The following is a 16,347-nucleotide window of genomic DNA, read 5'->3' as shown; positions in this document are numbered from 1 at the left end:
TACTCTCTGAGCGTTTTCCCGCGACGAATAATTGCTCTCTGAATGGCGTATTTATACGAGCAGCTGTCGGTTTGCGACGCTTGTCTTGTTGCGCAGCCCTCGAGAGTTGCATACCAGGCGAATTCGAAGCTTGCAGAATTCTGTAACAGAGTTGTGTAACAGAAGCTTTTATTTTCGGTTTCCAGCGTCCACCAGAAAATTCTCTCGGTGAAAAGGTAAGAGATACTCAACTTTTGTAGCGCAAGATGTGGCTGACGCGTAATCAATAGCGATCGTGCTCATAGGTAGTTGCGAAAATGTGTGATGTTGGTGTTCTTCTAGGATGTTAAGGTTGTTGCGTCTTTATTAGACATGTCAACACATATGGAAAACATACGTGGTCTAACTGCACGCATTTTCTCGTGTTCTGCAGCTTCTGCGACAGTCATTTCCTTCGCGATCACCCATAAGCAAAATCGCTACGATAACTGAAATGGTGTTTCTTTTGGTTTTCAGTGGCTTGGAACAGTAAAAAGCTAGCTGCGTGCGTATTTAGTGTCGCTGCTCCGTAGTAAGTTCTTGGTCAGTTTTATGTTCATGATCTACTGCCTGTCGAGTTAATGTTCGAAACTTGCAAACATTCTGTTGATGGCAATGACTGCCTTGTACGTTTAGTACCACTCAGCTGGTGCTATAGATCCGTGAGGCGTTTTCTCTAGAATGCGTTTAGTGAGTCTTGGCACTATGTGCAATAATGTAAATTTTTTGTTAGAAGGTTGCGTAAAAGTTTCATGGATTGTACAGCAAGAATTACTCGCATTGCGTTTATTGCCCGCTGCATCACTAATCGATGTAACTGGAGATCCATAGTCAGTTAGTGCGGTGAAATTATGTAAGTCATTTGGTATGTTTGTAATCGCAAGATACACATTCTTTTGTGCCTGTTCTTTTTCCTGCAATAACGTGTCTGTTATGTGTTCCAATGTGATAATATGTTGTCTTACTGTATTGATACCGTAACAAGTGTAAGCTGATAAAATCCTGAACTTTGCTATTAATCTCTTTAATAAAAGCAAAGTGGTCCCCGTGTGTTAATGGTCTGCAAGTAATGCTGTTCGTGAAATGTTCCCTGTCCGTTGATAATTTTCCTAGCAAACAGATCCTGAAATGAGAACATCTCACCTCGTAATGTAGTTGCGTGGAAACGCACAGCTTTGCGGCTCTCTGCACTCCAGTCGCAAATTTCTGACTCCAGTTGCTGAGGGCCCAGTGCAATGCTCCAGCCAGCGAGCAAACTGTTTTACACACACCACTGAGTGAGACACTGCTTTGAATAAAAATGGCTTGGACCGAGGAATTGGTGAAATATGCCTTTAGCAAAATGTTTTCACATTATCACTTGTATTAATAGCTGTATGCATATTACAACATTTATTAACATTGACAAAGGAAGACACCGATAACAAAATCTTACTCTCACAAACGTCAGTGAAATACCTGAGACATGAAAAAACCCTCACAGTGAAAATTAAACAATCTTTAATGAAAAATCTCAATTTCCTTGATGTTGCTGTCTAATTCAACAATGAAACTAATGTAACTAGCGCGACTGCAGTGCCACTAAATAAAAAATATGTTACCTTCATTCCTCCTCATAACACTTTTCTAATATCCTTACACCTCATTTCATTCTGAACCGTTAATCGTATCTCTCTCCTCTGTTTCACAGCATTCAAACACAAAGCACTTTACTTAAACACAGGCGCTCTTAACTTCACGCCTGCACTGCCCAGAGCCCCCTGCTCGGCGTCTCAACTCACAACTACCCCCCTGACGCTGGAACTCCAGCGCCCCTCTCTGTCCCCGGCAGCGACGACAAACACGTGGACACCCTCCAGCGACGTAGCTGCTCCTCCCTTCTTCCACGTGGTAGGTAAACAGACCTGGTTAGACACTGTTCATATGGGACCCTGCTGCCTCAAATGCTGTCTCCTGTTCCTTGTCAGCAGGTTAATGAGCGCCACGTCGCTGCCGCCATTTATTCTGATATCGACCGCATTTTTAAAATTTTTTTTGTAAGGAAAGATGCCCAAATGAAGAGAAATAAGTACTTCCTTCTAGCACTGGGTAAGTAATTACATGTGGTTAACATTTTTTGATATTACTCTCTGCAACGTAAAAGGCTATTATCTACAGATTCCTATTTGGAATGTGGTAACAGGGGGTGTTCTTCTGTTCTTTATCAGCATTTAACGGACGTCTTTTAGTCTACTCTGCCGATGACTGCATTTTATCTGCAAATGGAAGATGCCCTACTCGAACACTTTTTGGGAAATAGGGAGCATAAGTACTTCTTACTTTCATTTTATAACAAATAACATCTGGTTAACGTTTTAACCATTACATTCTGCTGCCTCAAATGTTTTATACAGAGCCCCACATGAACTGTAGTAATAGCACTGTTCTTTTCCAGCAGGTTATGAATGTGTTGTGGCTGCCACCATTTTCTCTGTCAACAACTGTGTTTTATTTGCAAATTGGAGATGCCCTGCCCAAAAGCACGCTATGAAACTTACAGAAATCAGTACCTCCTCCTTTCATTTGGTAAGTGATTACATCTGGTTTAGACTTTCAATACTACATTCCACATATTGAAAATGTTTCAGTTCTCTTGACGATAATGGAAAAGAAAAAAAGTTATTTTATCTCGCGTCACCAAGACCTCAGTGAGTGTCCCTGCAGTTTCTTTGCCTCAGTCTGTCATCAACTGAAGGCCGCGGCAGGTGCCTCTTGCTGACACACTGTGGTGACGTCACAACACCACCGCCCACACACGCTGGCCCCGTAATCGAGTCAGCCTGGCCTTGTTGCCTCTCACCGGAACAACAAATCAACACTTCGAAGTCTGGGACTCTTAGCGACATTCTAGCTCTTCAGACTGGGGTTTTCTGTCGTTTTCCTAAAAAATCAAAATTCACGAACGGTTACAGATAAATCGTCGCACTTGTTCCGTTTTAACCTTGTACATTAAACTTTAAAATGAAGTAACACATTATAGTAACCAACTTCACTTAAGTTTACACTGCTGTCGGAAGTTTGTAGCTGAAACAAAGAAAATAAAGTTTTTACAGTAGGGTTTATTATAGTTAGAATGAATATTGCACTTTGTACATATGTAGAGCAGTTCATGATAAGAGGGACACTCCACAGTCTGCAGTCATTTTAAAGAAACATCTAAAGGAAAAGAGACAACTGGTCAATAAATGCTAGGCAAAACGTGGGGCTACATGTAGGAAGATGTAAATGAGATGTATTTGGCTGATGAAAGAGAATTTCGTCTAACCTACTAAGATTACCGAGTCGCAGATAGGCTCAACAAAAGGGCTCATAATGAAAGCTTTCGGTCATTTAGGCTGCAGTCAACAATAGACAACAAGCACACACACACACATGTACTCACGCAAACGAAACTCACACACACGACTGCACTCTCAGGCAATTGAAACCACACTGCGAACAGCAGCACCACTGCATGATGGGAGTGGCGACAGGGTGGGGGTGAAGAGGAGGTTGGGGTGGGGAGGGGTGGGGGTAGTGTGTGTGGGCGGCGGACAGTGAAGTGCTGCATGTTAGATGGTGGGAATGGGAATGGTGTGGAGGGGGAGGGAAGTAGCAGAAAAGGAGGGAAATAGATAGACTGTCTTTGGTGGTGGAATGACGGTTATGTTGTGATGGAATGGGAATAGGGTAGGAGCCTGGCGTCCTCCTTTGTTAGTCACTGTCCTCACGCATCCAGCAAGGTGCCCTGTTCCCATCCCAGCACTACACAGCTGTCATTCCACCACCACCCCCAGTCCTTTTATTTCCCTGCGTTTCTGCTACTTCCCCTCCCTCCCCACCTCTCCGCTGCCCTCTATCTAACCTGTAGCACTTCACTGTCCACCACCCCACCATACTGTCGCTCCCCTCGCTGCCACAGCCTCCTCCTCTCCCCACACCCAGTCGCCACTCCCATCATGCACTCGTGCTGCTGCTCACAATGTGGTTTCAGTTGCCTGAGACTTCAGTCATGTGTGTGTGTGTGCTTGTGTGTGTGTGTGCGTGTGCGTGTGTGCATGTCTACTGTTGACGAAGGGGTCATTGGCCAAAAGCTTTAACTCTGAGACTTTTTTGTTGTGCCTATCTGCAACTCAGAATTTCTTGTCAGTGGTGAGTTGCAACTTTCCTTTTCATAATATTGTCACATTCCATCCTGGATTTTTCATGATTTCACTCCTACTAAGACTACTGTAACAGAATAGGAAGGATCTCTCACAAAACCAAGGAAATGCCGGTATTATGTAAAGCTGGTACCAAATTTAGTCTTCAGACACTCGCAGACCAGGTAATGACAGCAATTAAGAATAGCAAAGCAAAATCAGAAACTCTGAATTAGTATCCCGAAATGTTTCTTTACAGGTGGTATTGTGGGGTATTGCTCTAATTTGTGACGATGACAGATATAGATGTACCATTAGTGTCATTAGTGTCGAGAAACAGCTGAGATTTCACAAGGCTCCCAGCCCGATGGAATCTCTACCAGACCCTACACCGAATTTGCGTCTGATTTAGCCCCTCTCTTAACCAAAATCTATTGCAAATCTCCCGTACAAATAACAGTGCCCCGTAGTTGGAAGAAGTTCGAGGAGACACCCATCTAGTAGAAGAGCAGCAGGAGTCATTCACAAAGTACCGTGCAATATCCTTGCCATCCATTTCTCATAGGATTCTTCAACATATTCTCAGCTCAAACGTAATGAGGTTTCTTGAATAGATGTACCTCATTGCCAATCAGTATGGATTTCGAAAACTCTCACATGTCACATTTCCTTCATGACATCCTTAAAGCTATAATGAAGGCAGTAAGGTAAATGCAGTAATTTCGATTTTCGATAAAATCATTTGGCTCACTGCCATAACCACACTTATTACCAAAAGTAAGATTATATGGGGTATGATGCGAAATTTTTGTCTTAACTGAGGATTTATTTGTTAGAGAGGACTCTGCGTGTTGCTTTAATGGAGAGAAATTAGTGTGTACAATGTAAGTGTATTGCTACTCGAATTTGATGTAATTCTAACATTAATAGTCTGTGAAAGAATTGAAACGTTAGAACTTCAGTTGAAACACTGGTTCATGCAAGCGGGAAGTAGGTGTGTAATCGTCTGAAACTTGAAAGAAAGGCTCCTTTGCACGTACAGTAAATTGGTGGCTAGCACGCAAAGTGTTCACACCTTGTAAACTGAACGACGCAAGAAGAGCGGCAAAATTATTTAATGTAGCCTCGGGTGTCGAAAAACGTAGGCTCATTTTTCAATGTATTTACTGGTTAGCACTGAAATACCGTACCAAGAAGAGAATATACAGCAAGACCCATGGATGTTTTTGGCACATTTTTTGAATAGCCACATGAGATCGACACTGCCACCACATGCATCTCTCAGAATCATTTGAGTACTGACTAATTGCACAGACCACTTATCTGTTCTATTAATGAATAATAAGTTTTTGTTCCCTAAACAATGGGTTGGGCACTCTTATTTTATGCGCAATCATTTACTTAAACAAGGTCCTATTCCAAGTGCTGTAATAATCCCAGCATTGAACTGAAAACTAATTACCTCCCATAAAAAAACCAATAACTTGTGTGGAGTAGTTGACACTATAAGTATTCAGTCAGGCCAAGTTTTGACGTACTCCACGTTTTTTTTTTTTTGTACAAGGATAGTTGATTTTTTATTAAAGTGTAATTGCCAAGAATAGATTTCAAGTATCGAACTTAAAGTTTGTTCGTCTTAAAATCTTAGTACAGTACAGTGTAAAATCTAAATTCATAACAGTGACTGGTTAGGCTTGAAGGGCAAGCTTAATGATGATTGTGCAGGTCTGAAGTTAAAGTGTTTATGATGTCATGTATACATAGTTAATAGTGTATCTCATATCGTGTTATGACTAAAATGTACAGCCTTCATCTGAGTCTACTGATGGACTAGTCTCAGGGTCCTCATGCTAACAGCAGAAGCAAATTTTAGTTTCATGTAACAATTACAGCATTAGGTATGTGCACATCTGTTTTATCATTACTGTCTGGAATCCGTTACTGCATACTTCTGTACCTTAACCTGTAAGAGAAAATGTATTAGCTCGGGCGGAATTCTGTGTTACTGTTTCGCATGTTGCTTTTATCTTTTGTGATGCGTTTGTCTTTGGCGAAGGAGTCAAACGATTGCACAGTGAACGGTTTTGTATTGGTGATGTGATGAAGACCTCTCGAAGCTTTCGTTCTGAGTGTTTCAAGATGTCCTGCGTTCCGAAGTCGGATTCGTCGATTCCAAAATGGTCCGTTATAAAGCAATGCAAATTTCTGACACCTGTTCTTTGCTTTACAAGACAGTGGGCGTGTTAGAACTAAAACCTTTTGTCCAACTTCAAAATTTTTTAGTGAGACTTACCTTCTGTTGTAGGGTTTTCCTCTTCTCAGCTGCCTCTTTTGTATTAACTGTTGCAGTGTCTGTCAGTTTACGATGACGTAGGCGCTGTGACCTGGGGAAAGACACAAGTTCTTTTATTTTGTCTGGCTGATTTTTATCCTTCGAAACTAAACGTGGCGAGAGCAAAGTTGCATCAGTAGGGGCAGAATTAGTGGTGATCTGAAAAATCTGTCCAATGGAGTGTGTTGTTTGGTTCGTCTGTTGCTGCTTCACGGCTGTCTTCCTTGGCTTTGATTGTCTGCGAAACGTTGAAATTTAATTCTGCATCTGCATTGTCGGTGGCAAAAGACGTGTCAGTGAAAAATGATGGGCATCATTCTGTATTCTTTGTGTATGAAAATGTTCCCATCTGTTAACTTCCTATTCGTGTATTGAAATGCTCTGCTGAAAGTCTAATCCATCTTCATAGTCCCAAATCGCTTCATGTTCTGTCAAGAAATCCATACCCAGCATAACTTCATTTCTTAAAAGTGGAAGCATCCAAAAATTTGCATAAATTGTCTGGCTGTGAACAATAAATTTTAAGTGTGTGTGTGTGTGTGTGTGTGGTTTCTACATCTAGTGTTTTTCCTGAAACGGCTCCTCTAACTTTAGTCCTTTGTAATGGGATTGTACAGCAAAAATTATTCGCATTGCGTTTATTGCCCGCTGCATCACTAATCGATGTAACTGGAGATCCATAATCAGTCAGTGCGGTGAAATTATGTGAGTCAGTTGGTATGCTTCTAATCGCATGATGCACATTCTTTTGTGGCTGTTCTTTTCCCTGCAATAACGTGACTCTTATGGGTTCCAACGTGATGATATGTTGTCTTACTGTATTGATACCGTAAAAACTGTAAACTGATTAGAACCTGAACTTTACTATTAATCTCTTTAATAAGAGCAAAGCGGTCCCCGTGTGTTAATGGCCTGCAAGTAATGCTGTTCGTGAAATGTTCCCTGTCCGTTGATAATTTTCGTAGCAAACAGATCCTGAAATGGAAACATCTCACCTCGTAATGTAATTGCTTGGAAACACAGTGCTTGGCTGCTCTCTGCGCTCCAGTCGCAAATTTCTGACTCCAGTTGCTGAGGGCCCAGTGCAATGCTCCAGCCAGCGAGCAAACTGTTTTATACACACCACTGAGTGTGACACTGCTTTGAATAAAAATGGCTTGGACCGAGGAATTGGTGAAATATGCCTTTAGCAAAATGTTTTTACATTATCGGATATATTAATACCTGTATGCACTTCATATTACAACATTTATCAACATTGTCAAAGGAAGACAGCGATACCAAAATCTTACTCTCACAAACGTCAGTGAAATAATTGACAGACAGTGAAAATTAAAGACTCTTTAATCAAAAATCTCAATTTCCTTGATATGGCTGTCTAATTTAACAATGAAACTAATGTAACTAGCGCGACTGCAGTGCCACTAAATAAAAAAATGTTCCCTTCATTCCTCTTCATACTCTTTTCTGAGATCCTTACACCTCATTCCATTCTGAACCGTTAATCGTATCTCTCTCCTCTGTTTCACAGCATTCAAACACAAAGCACTTTACTTAAACACAGGCGCTCTTAACTTCACGCCTGCACTTCCCAGAGCCCCCTGCTCGGCGTCTCAACTCACAACTACCCCCCTGACGCTGGAACTCCAGCGCCCCTCTCTGTCCCCGGCAGCGACGACAAACACGTGGACACCCTCCAGCGACGTAGCTGCTCCTCCCTTCTTCCACTTGGTAGGTAAACAGACCTGGTTAGACACTGTTCATATGGGACCCTGCTGCCTCAAATGCTGTCTCCTGTTCCTTGTCAGCAGGTTAATGAGCGCCACGTCGCTGCCGCCATTTATTCTGATATCGACCGCATTTTTAAAATTTTTTTTGTAAGGAAAGATGCCCAAATGAAGAGAAATAAGTACTTCCTTCTAGCACTGGGTAAGTAATTACATGTGGTTAACATTTTTTGATATTACTCTCTGCAACGTAAAAGGCTATTATCTACAGATTCCTATTTGGAATGTGGTAACAGGGGGTGTTCTTCTGTTCTTTATCAGCATTTAACGGACGTCTTTTAGTCTACTCTGCCGATGACTGCATTTTATCTGCAAATGGAAGATGCCCTACTCGAACACTTTTTGGGAAATAGGGAGCATAAGTACTTCTTACTTTCATTTTATAACAAATAACATCTGGTTAACGTTTTAAACATTACATTCTGCTGCCTCAAATGTTTTCTACAGAGCCCCACATGAACTGTAGTAATAGCACTGTCCTTTTCCAGCATGTCATGAATGTCTTTAGGCTGCCACCATTTCCTCTGTCAACAACTGTGTTTTATTTGCAAAGTGGAGATGCCCTGCCCAAAAGCACGCTATGAAACGTACAGAAATCAGTACCTCCTCCTTTCATTTGGTAAGTGATTACATCTGGCTTAGACTTTCAATACAACGTTCCACATACTGAAAATCTTACAATAATTGTGACGATAATGGAAAAGAAAAACGTTGTAATTTTGTGTCGCGTCACCAAGACCTTAGTGAGTGTCCCTGCAGTTTCTTTGCTTCAGTCTGTCATCAACTGAAGACCGCGGCAGGCGCCTCTTGCCGACACACTGTGGTGACGTCACAACACCACCGCCACACACGCTGGCCCCGTAATCGAGTGAGCCTGGCCTTGTTGCCTCTCACCGGAACAACAAGTCAACACTTTGAAGTCTGGGACTCAGTATGACACACTAGCACGCCAGACTGGGGTCTTCTGTCGTTTTCGAAAAAAATCTCAGTTCACGAACGGTTACAGATACATCGTTGCACTTGTTCCGTTTTACCCCTGTACATTAAACTTTAAAATGAAGTAACACGTTACAGAAACTAACTTCACGTAAGTTTACACCGTTATTGCAAGTTTGTAGCTGAAACAAGAAAAATAAAAAAGTTTTACAGCAGTATTAATTGTAGGTAGAAAGAATATTGCACTGGTTTATGTTTTATAAAAACAAATTGAAACGAATTTGTTAAAGGTCTCCTCCTGGTTATTTTGATTACTTGCTACGTTTCTCCTAATACAGTTTTCTCAAAAAAATGTTCGGAACTACCCTCGCATTGCAAGGATAGTACCGTGCCATTTTTTTCTGCATGGGTTGCCGGTGGTGAAAGGGTACAGTACCACCCGACATTGAAAATAGGTACAACATTCTCCGTTATTCTTGTCAGAACATATTTTTTGTAATAATAACTCAATTTCACTTTATACACCGAAGCCGGATACCAGTGCAGGAAAGAATGACAATTTATTAATTGAATTGATCACATGTGCACTCCCACAAAATAAATCCCTACATCCAGTTTGGTGAGATCTGCGAATTGAATGAATGTATGGTCGTCTGCTAACCGCAGATAGTGAATGTGCAATATATGATCATCTTCGAGCTGGTACTTGGGTCACCTTTGGTAGGACCAAAGAGATGAAATTTACCTGAGCTTTGAGCGCCTGAAATGTGGCTGACCAATACGGTAGCATGGTCTTCCCCCACCTCGACAGAGGTGCGAGAGGACCTGAAGAACGGCCATGCTTCAGCACTCTGGCGCTGGATCTGGTGTTGGTAAGACCTGTCTTAGGTGTGCTCCGTAAAAACAAAAGAGTGGAGACATGGTATGCACGTGAAATACTTTAGAGTAGTTTGGAATAATTATTTCCTCTATTTCAGGAACTTTTGTGTGGAGAATTAAATGTCAGGCAGGCAATATTAAGGGGGTCGTAGTAATCTTCGGAAGTGACCAACGGTCACAATGAAACCACGTGTAGCAACAAGTTGAAATACTTCCGTGTGCAAAGTTAAGCTGAATTACTGGCGTGTGTACTATAAGTTGGAAATATTTAAGGAATGGCGTGTGCAGAACTTCAAATTAGAGACGAGTACTTCCACGTGGTGAGTACTGTGTGAGTCTCAATCTGTGTATGAGACAAAGGATAAAGAGAAGTACTCGTCCATGGTATCAGTTGAGGACTCGCGTGTGTGACGAATATGTCCTTAATATTACTTTGTGTGTTATGTTTCCGTGTGACGCTTGATTCAAAATATAATACCCTGAGAGAGAAGCAAGGTGAGTCAGCCGTCTATCCAGCAACGCCACTTGGCTTACATTGCACAGGAAGACGTGCATATATCGTCCAGAGTTCGTAGTAGGAAAGAAAAGTTACGAAGTGGGGCAGTGTCGTGTGAAACTGGGATGAATACTAATTGAAGTGGGAAACATGAAAGTGATGTGATTATAATGTTGTGACTATTCCTGATGATGTATTCCATGTTGCAGTGTGGTGTATGTCATGTAATTTAAGTATGTGTGGTTTGCATGGGAGAGTAGCAAGGCAGTTTCAGAGGTAGTGGGTTATGCGTGCTCCTTTTGTACCGCTCGGTCTGGAGGAAAGTTTCGTGATGATGGTTGTCAGAGTCGAAGTGTGAGATATAGCAAAAGATCCACCATCCTATCCAGAAAGTGCACTGTAGCGTTAAGTAATTACGAGACCATAAGATAGAGAATCACCAATGTAAAGCCATGCCCACTGGGCGGAATTTCTCATGTGTTATTGTTGTAGGTTATAGAATTTGTGTGTTTAGGTTGTAGAATTTATCGGAATAAATAAGATAATGAAAAGAAAAAGATTGGTGGCCTTTTCCTTCGAATTGTATGTTGTCATGTCCAGAATTTATAATGTGTGCGCCATTCATATTCAGTGCGATGGCCACGTGTTGATCAAAGCCGTTAAATAAGAAAGAAAATGTGGTATTGCCAGTGCATAGTAAACAGTCAGAGTTCTGTAAATTACTGATAGTCAGATGTGCATTTCCGTTGCGTAACATTCATACAGGAGGATAATTTGTAACTTAATTGTGAGTACGAGGGTTCATGTTACTCGATAAATAAGAATGAATCCACTCGCTTGGCAGACCACTCATCTTGCAGGCCTGACTGCTTGATGCCACAGTATGAGCAAGGCATGTGGGTGCCTCTTAACTTCTACCATACCATTATTCTGATCTGGGATTGTTTGATCATTAAGAATTTCCGCAAAAACGCAGTTGTCAGTTCTTCAGATATTGCTAAGATACAGATCTGGACCTTCTAGCAGTCAAAGTGGAATCACCCTAGAATCAACAAGATGAGCCATAACGACTTGGACGAAATCTACGTGGGAATCCATTCAAGGTAAGTGCCAAATTAATGACTCTTTTTACAGTGACTTCATTATTTCCATTCTGACGATACCATCCACAGTCAATAACTTTGATGTTGCCCGATAAAGGGAACATATGGTGCATGAGCAACATTATTAATCTGATTTCTAACTTACTTTGCAAGTGCTGGTATTGTTAGAGTGTGAAACGATTCAAAGCATTCTGGCATGCACAGGGCAACATCACACACTGGACAACAGTGTGTTGTTTCTTTCCGGTTCGACTCTCCAGTTTCTTTTTTAACTTTGTCACCACACATTTTACACCATCTTCACGGCCTCGCTTTGCTCTCAGTTGGAGGAAATTTTCTTCCAAAATGTCGCCCAGATAGTCTGTCGCCTGCAGTCGAAGGCTTCGCCGCTACTTGTTCCTTTCCAGCCATCGTGGCCAGTGTTTCTCCAGTTAACACACATGAGTTTATCTGGAGGACATGGTTGCCTGTGTAGCATTTTATACATAACTGTTTACTATTCCCCAAATGAAAATTCTGTAGATAAGTGAGTCGTATCTAGGACTTGCCAACACATTTTGTATTATTTACAGTCTGATATGTCACGTGGACGAATTATTTTTTTCAATGATGTAGTGAGAATTACTAATTATTCTTACAAGTTTCAAATAATTCAAAATGAAATTCACGCTTTACTTCAATCCTGTAGGCGACATTTGTAACTAATTTCCGAATACCGGGTTTTGCAAGGTTCAGCCACCACTCACTCGCGTTACGGAAGAAACGTTTCCGGTTAATCGACGATTTGTAGCGAGCAATGAAATCCATATTCACCCATGTTATGTGGAGGAGGTTACAATTTAATTTCCAGTATCCTCTGCGAATTATTTTGGGACGAGGTAGACCTTTTGCTTTCACAATTACAATGTGGTGGTCGGAGAAGCTGACAGGGGTTGCGTCGTAATCCTGCACAGTTACTCACAGCCCGCTGTGGTGTGGAGTCTGTCAGGCCTCGAAGCTGACACTGCGGAGACGTGCGTGCAGTGAGTGCGTGTGGCGGCGCGCCGCTCAGCTGCGGCTTCCGTGTCCAGACCTGCAATCAGATTTTGCCTTCTGAGTCGATCGCTGAAAAATCTTTCCCTTGGAGCTCTCTTGTTTGATGCGGAGGGAGTGCAGAGGTTTAGAGAGGTGACCGCATTCGCAACGCCTGTCACAATTCGTTCTCCCGGCTCTTTTTGTACATCATTTAGTTACTGTGTTCGTGAAGAGTTACTCACTGAAAAAGGCGAAATATCTGCATTACGAAACTCTGCACTTGGCTGGTGGCCAACCGAGCGATGAGCAGAACGGGTACTTCTGCGCATGCGCGGGTGTATCGAATCCCTCTGCTGACTCTTTGATGCTGGTACCCTTTTTGTGTCTAGGTGGCTGTCGCGCTGGACCTGTACCGTACGTTTTTGACAGTTCCCGTCACTCTCTTAATAGTAACTGGTTACAGAACGGAGGAGCGTTCCGTTCGGACAGCCAGGCTAACAAATTTAATTACCATCAATGTTCATGTCCACCGTAAGGTACACTGATTGTCACAATCTATCTGTGAAAATATATCATTTCAGAGGTTCCAAATACGTAAATGAAGTCTAAACATAAATATTAACAATATTCAGGGCCAACATTTTAATCAGAGTCATTTGTTTTGTAGACAAATGACATATACAAATTACACTGGAATCGGCCTGCTATCTCTCGCAGGCGAATTGTTCGATGTACTGAGTAGCCTCTAATTCGCATCGTGTAGCATGTGCTTCGCATACACACATTTACCAAAAGACGTGGGACATCCTGATTAAAAAATAGACCGATCGTGCATGTGTAACGTCAGTCCCGCATGGCGCATAAATGTTTAAACGCAATGTCTCAGCGACAGAACATGCAATTGCACGTCTGCTGGGATGAAGTTGGACGTTTTCAGGTGTAAACCCACCCCTTGAAAGAACTGCCGTTGCGTTGTTTATTTCTGTATCGATAGTAATGACAGCTTGAAAGCCAGCTGATGTTCCTACAGCTGCTGTTGAGACTTGCTGGAAAAATAATACATTACATGTATTAAATCATGTAGTACACTAATTGTAACAGAGGTTGTTATCGAAATAATGTTTAGTGTTAGTACATCGTGGGCTGCCATTAGATAGATGTAACGTGCTCTGACATAACTGCGAAATTGCTGCGAAAGCGGGTGAAAATATCTTTGTAATACTGGGACATTAAATGGCAGCCGGACACCGGTGTCTGCGATCATCACCGACTTTGAAATTGTTGAGTACAACTGGAGCTCTAATCGCTAAACAGTATTACACATTTTATGTGGGTAGTGATCGTCCTGACTTAGTTTCGGCCCCCCTGTCGTGTGGCCGGTCTTTTCTCCGCCGCCGTGGTCAGACCGCCCCTAACGCCTCCTCCCGCCCCCCCCCCCCCCCCCGCTGCTTCTGCGCATGCGCGGCCCTCTGCCGGATTCGCTGCCCGCACTCTGCGTCGCGCCCCCACCTGCGAGTTTCCCCTCGGCGACTGCGCGGCCAGTCTGACGCCACCTGTTGCTGTTTGTACGTGAATAACAGCGTTGTAACCGTTTCTGCCTTACAGACAAGACCGAATATTTACACAGGCTTTCGTTACATAGAGAGTAATGCAACATGTTACAGGTATGTTGCTGTTTCCAGAAGGAACTGTTTCTTTGGCGTCATTTTCATCGATGACATTCGGACCTCGGAAATTTCTTTGTTATCTCGTGATCTGGCGTGCGCAGACGCGTACTTAAATGAAACCAAGTGCCGTAAACGCATCGCTGTTCTTTTTTTTTTTTTTTTTTTGTGGTTTTAGGGCGCACAACTTCAATGGTCATTAGCGCCCTGACTACTCTAAGAATGCACCGCGAGGCACAAGTTGACAACAACAACTAAAAGGGAAAATACAATAAAAGACAGACTAACAGGCATAGGATTAAAAAACAACATCATCAAATGTCCTTAGCGAGGTTTGTCAAATTGATAAAACAAAGAACACGAGCAGCTGCTCGTGGGTCATCCGCTAAAATGGCATCGAAAGTATTAGGCAGGTTAAGATCGAGGCGCAGTGTGTTAAGATCGGGACAGGACATTAAAATGTGTCTAACCGTCAGCAAGTGCCCACATGGGCAGAACGGCGCCGGCGCAGCCGTCAGCAGATGGCGATGGCTGAACCGGCAGTGTCCAATTCTTAACCGGGCTAAAACGACCTCCTCCCGCCGAGAAGGGCGTGAGGAGGACGTCCAAGCCACGGGAAGAGGTTTTAAGGCCCGAAGCTTGTTGTCGGTAAGTGCAGCCCAATCGGCATGCCACAGCGACACAATGCGCCGACAAATGACCCTGCTAAAATCGGACGAAGGGACACAACAAGAAGCTGTCTGAGGCTGGAGGACCGCAGCCTTGGCCGCGGCATCTGCAGCTTCGTTCCCAGGGATACCGACATGGCCAGGAACCCACATAAAGCTAACCGGAGTACCGACGTCCACCAGCTGCTGAAGAGAGCGTTGGATCCGGTGTACGAAAGGGTGAACCGGGTACGGATCACTGAGGCTCTGGATGGCGCTCAGGGAATCTGAGCAGATGACATAAGCAGAATATCGGTGGCGGATGTAAAGAACAGCCTGGTAGAGGGCAAAGAGCTCAGCTGTGAAGACCGAACAATGGCCATGGAGCCGGTATTTGAAACTTTGTGCCCCGACAATAAAGGAACACCCGACCCCGTCATTGGTCTTAGAGCCATCTGTATAAATGAAAGTCATGTTGATGAACTTCGAACGAAGTTCCAAAAAACGGGAGTGGTAGACCGAACTGGGGGTAACCTCTTTTGGGAGTGAGCTGAGGTCAAGGTGAACGCGGACCTGAGCCTGGAGCCAAGGTGGCGTGCGGCTCTCGCCCACTCGAAAGGTTGCAGGGAGTGAAAAATTAAGGTGTTGAAGGAGGCGACGAAAGCGAACTCCAGGGGGTAGCAGGGCAGAGACATACAACCCGTATTGAAGGTCAAGAGAGTCGTCAAAAAAGGAACGATAAGACGGATGGTCGGCCATTGACAGTAGCCGACAGGCATACCGACAAAGCAGTATATCGCGCCGGTAGGTGAGTGGCAATTCGCCAGCGTCAGCATGAAGACTCTCTACGGGACTGGTATAAAATGCTCCGATCGCAAGTCGTAAACCCCGATGTTGTATGGAGTTGAGGCGGCGTAAGATGGATGGCCGTGCAGAGGAGTATACGAAGCATCCATAATCCAGCTTGGAGCGGACGATCGACCGATATAGACGAAGTAGGACGGTTCGATCCGCTCCCCACGACATAAAACTGAGAACACGGAGGACATTTAAAGAACGGGTACAACGGGCGGCCAAATATGACACATGTGGAGACCAGCTAAGTTTCCTGTCAAAGGTAAGGCCTAAAAATTTGGTTGTCACCATGATTGGGAGAGCAACGGAACCGAGTCGTAAGGACGGTGGGAGAAACTCTTTGTAGCGCCAGAAGTTAATACAGACCGTCTTCTTGGCAGAAAAACGGAAGCCATTGGCGACACACCAGGAGTAAAGACGGTCAAGAGAACGCTGAAGACAGCGCTCCAGGACACG

Source organism: Schistocerca piceifrons, chromosome 11, assembly GCF_021461385.2.
Source record: "Schistocerca piceifrons isolate TAMUIC-IGC-003096 chromosome 11, iqSchPice1.1, whole genome shotgun sequence".
In the NCBI taxonomy this organism is placed as follows: domain Eukaryota; kingdom Metazoa; phylum Arthropoda; class Insecta; order Orthoptera; family Acrididae; genus Schistocerca; species Schistocerca piceifrons.
Note: the sequence above shows the minus strand (reverse complement) of the source record.